We start from the raw sequence: 4,011 nt of genomic DNA on the forward strand, positions 1-4,011 counted from the left end.
GAGATTGTAGATGTAGGACTAACCGGCACACACTACCCCATTTGATAGGTGCTCAGACGCCATCGATGGCTTGGTTGTCCGTTGACCGGAATGCCACCTTCCGTGCAAGTCACCATTGTACGGACGTCTGTCGACAGTTTGGATGATTATACCGTGCATTAGACACGAGACGGGGAAATTGCAGTTTTTTGCTTTAATTTTGGACACCAGTGTATATAAAGAGGAAAAACTCAATTGGTTCACTTGGTACTTGGCCCAAACGGTGTCTTTCTTCATTATGATTACAGTGGTCACGGTTCCCTGAGTTCCATCCGAGTTTGCCACGGAACTCTTTTGTCAAAAGCCATGCGTGGTTGGTTCAGATGGTTCTGAGCACTATGGGGCTTAACTTCTGAGGTCATCATTCCCCTAGAACTTAGAACTACTTAAACCTAACTAACCTAAGGACATCACACACATCCATGCCCGAGGCAGGATTCGAACCTGCGGCCGTAGCGGTCGCGCGTTTTCAGACTATAGCGCCTAGAACCGCTCGGTCACTCCGGCCGGCTTGCGTGGTTGGTGCAAATTGTACTAGGTACTGCGCAAACACAAAAAATGTGTATTTTGTGAATAGACGCGGACATAATTAAAACTTTCCGGAAGTGACCGACAGAAATCATGCTTGGATGATGTGCGATATGAAAGAAAAAAGGCTCGAACATGTAAAATTGTTAATTCGCATTTTTTTTTACACACTCCGTCTTCAGGCCACAAGTGGCCCATCTGGACCATCCGGCCGCTTGTCATCCTCAATGAGAATGCAGATAGGAGGGGCGCGTGGTCAGCACACCGCTCTCCCGGTCGTTATGATGGTTTTCTTTGATCAGAGCTCCTCAATTGGCATCACGAGGCTGAGTGCACCCGAAAAATGGCAACAGCACGTGGCGGCCTGGATGGTCACCCATCCAGGTCCCGGCCACGCCCAACAGCGCTTAACTTCGGTGATCTCACGGGAACCGGTGTATCCACTTTGGCAAGGCCATTGCCAAGTGGCAAATACCCCTAGGTAAAGTAACTAAGTGTTTGGATCCTCTTCACGTTATAGTCACAGAAAAGTACCGACATTCACTGCAGAAATATCTACGCTTTAATGATGCCGCAGGGATAAGAAACTCCCTCCGCACCTCTGTGCAGAAGGCGCGCACAGTGGCAACTAAGTTTCCCGCGCCGCCGTTGCCAGACTTGTTCGTTCATCGAGGCCTGTGTACCGTGCGGTCCTGCTCAGCAGCCGCTAACGCCACGGCCGCCGACTCATCCGCCGGTGATCCGATTACGGCGAGAAATTGCGCCCCTCTCAGCCCGTACACCACCGATCCCACACTCCCGCTGCTGACTAGCCTAGGGTCTGCAGTTGCAGCCTGTCTGTCCGCTCTCACGTGGAACTAATTGGGAATTAGGGCTGCCACTTCGTATGCTCATCCTAGGTATCTTTATCAGAAATGTCGGAGCTGGTCAGACAGGAGGCAGAATGTCACAGTCGTCATGAGGAACAAAAGACCAGTCTAAATAATTGCTAAAGCTTGGGAAAACCAAACTACTAACATCATTTTCGCCTAAAATATGTCAACAACAGATATTCGATCGAGAACCTGCTATTCCAACTCTCATGATACTTATTTTTAAGCTATTTTTTCGAGTAACCCAGCTTCAATACTAGAATTATTAGCGTGAACAGATTAAAAAATATATTTACTCTAATAAAAACTATATTTTTTGCGTAATTCCAGGTCTCTCATCGGAGTGTCGTAGTAATAACAAGCCCCACTTCATACTGACAGTCACAGAATTTACCTATTAATGATCTGGAAGAAAGTGCAAAAGAGCGATTCCCTCAAATCCATAATAAGGCAAAGCTTATAGATGTAGAACTGGAGATAGGAGATACGACATCAATTTCAATAATCCGTATTGTAATATACAGTTTATTTCGTTTTGAATCTTACACATGAAACGAGATTAATTCCACTATTTTTAACGTGTCTGTTACATCTACACTCCGTGAACTATCTTACGGTGTGCCGCTGAGACTACTTAGAGTAACAATACAATTAAGTTCTTGCATTTGCATTAGTGCTTCGCAAACCACTGCACAATGCATCGTATCAATATTATCAGTTTTCTTTCGCATTACGTTCACGTGCTGAGTGAGAGGAAAACAGCTGTTTAATTACTTCTGTATGTGCGTTAATCTCTCGTATATTTTTCTCATTATCCCTGCGAGAGAGATGTAGATGCTAACATAATGGTCACACAGTCATCTTAAAATATAAGTTCTATAAATTTGCTCATCGGGTTAACGCGTAAACTACGAAGTCTTTCTTCGAAGGATTCCTGTTTTAGTTCCCCCAGAATTTATATAACACTTTGGTATGAACTGTGCCGACATCTTATGATCCTAGCAACGTGTCTATCAATTCGTTCTTTTGCCGTGCCTACTTGATAAGGACACCAAACATTCGAACAATATTGTTGAGTCTTGCGTATTGTATGCGATTTGGTTTAAAATTGCGCCACACTTTCGCAGATATCTACCAATAAATTTAAGTCTTCCGATCGCTTTCTCTAATATTGATTTTATGCGATGTGACGTGCTCAACATGCTGATCACTAATCTTATTTCTCTTTCTCTACTTGTAGACAGTATCTTACATTTATCTAAATTTAAAGACAGGCGCCGTTTATCACACCAAGTGAAAATGTTATCCATGCGTCTCTACAGTTCCTTACGATCGTCCAATGACAACGCGTTCCTGCGCATCTGTACATCGTCAGCGAATAATCTTACAGCGCTTCTCATCCTTTCCAAAGAAACATAACGTATTGACTGCTTCGGTGGAAATGATTGAAAGCGCGGGAGCTTGTGACTAGAGGTCTCTCAGTCGGGCACAGAAGTAGAACGTCACAAGGCATGAGGTAAGCGTCACTCTAGCGCCAGATGGGGCTGCCCTGGCAACACGAGGCAGCTGAAGGGACGGGAAAAGACACTGTTTGACAATCAGTGAGCAGCTGCGGTGCACTGTGCTAGTGTTCTTCAATACAGCTTGGCCCGGAGAGAACATTTTAAAGACTTCATACGGATTAGAATCATCTGGAAACTAGAAGAAAGACGAAGTGTGGTGAGTGCAACCCATGAGTTTCGTATTGCTTACAGCCTTGTTTCACCTGCTGTGGAGCCTACCGGAACACAGGCAATTCTGCGCGAAGGAAGAGGTGGTGATCGACCACGGTCAACTATAGTAGCTGATGATCGCTACTTTGACCAGCAGGCAAGAAGGGACCCACGTCTGGAAAGATTGGAATGCTGTGCGGGTTACGTTGTGCTAAGAAATAATTGTTAAGAAAAAATTCTATATACTGCACTGTTTGCAAGTTTATTAACACTAAAATTAACCAATCACACCGTTTTGCGCGCAAATTCAAGCGGGCTGCCAGTCTTGTTAGTGTCAGTTGTTGTGACGTTCATTGTAGATGATAACGCACGAGACATCCCAGCCTTTGGCTCGGGTTCGACCCTTACTACTGTCCCACGTTCAGCTTTTGTATCGCTCTCTTGTTCGGATTTAGGAAACCAAACGAAGAACGTGATTGGCGACATCGCGTCTGGTCGGCCGCTTGAATTTGCTCGCGCAGCGGCCTGATGGACTAACTATAATGCTAAGTAATTAGAAAACGGCGCAACGTGTCGAATTTTTTTCCTAACAATTACTTGTCAGCACAACCAACCCTGTAACATCCTTACAAGCTCTTCAGAATCTTTCTGACCACCCAGTATATATGTATATAGCTTCAGGAGAAAATTCAAGTATAAGATAATAGGTTGTATTAGTCAAATATTCCTCCAGCCAGTCAAATATTTGCAAAGATACTCCGTATGGTGGTGTTTTGGTTGATACCTGCAGATATTGTTTTCGAAATGTTCTCTACAAATACCCTGTTTCAAACGCGTGGTTTTTTTTCTGAATCCATGCT

The 4,011-nt window shown here is 44.5% G+C and overlaps 1 pseudogene; it reads right to left on the reverse strand.

Moving 5' to 3' along the window:
- Positions 1–911: 911 nt before the first annotated feature.
- Positions 912–1,029, reverse strand: LOC124557492 (annotated as a pseudogene).
- Positions 1,030–4,011: the final 2,982 nt, after the last annotated feature.

This window comes from Schistocerca americana, chromosome 1 (genome assembly GCF_021461395.2).
Source record: "Schistocerca americana isolate TAMUIC-IGC-003095 chromosome 1, iqSchAmer2.1, whole genome shotgun sequence".
Classification (NCBI taxonomy): Eukaryota; Metazoa; Arthropoda; class Insecta; order Orthoptera; family Acrididae; genus Schistocerca; species Schistocerca americana.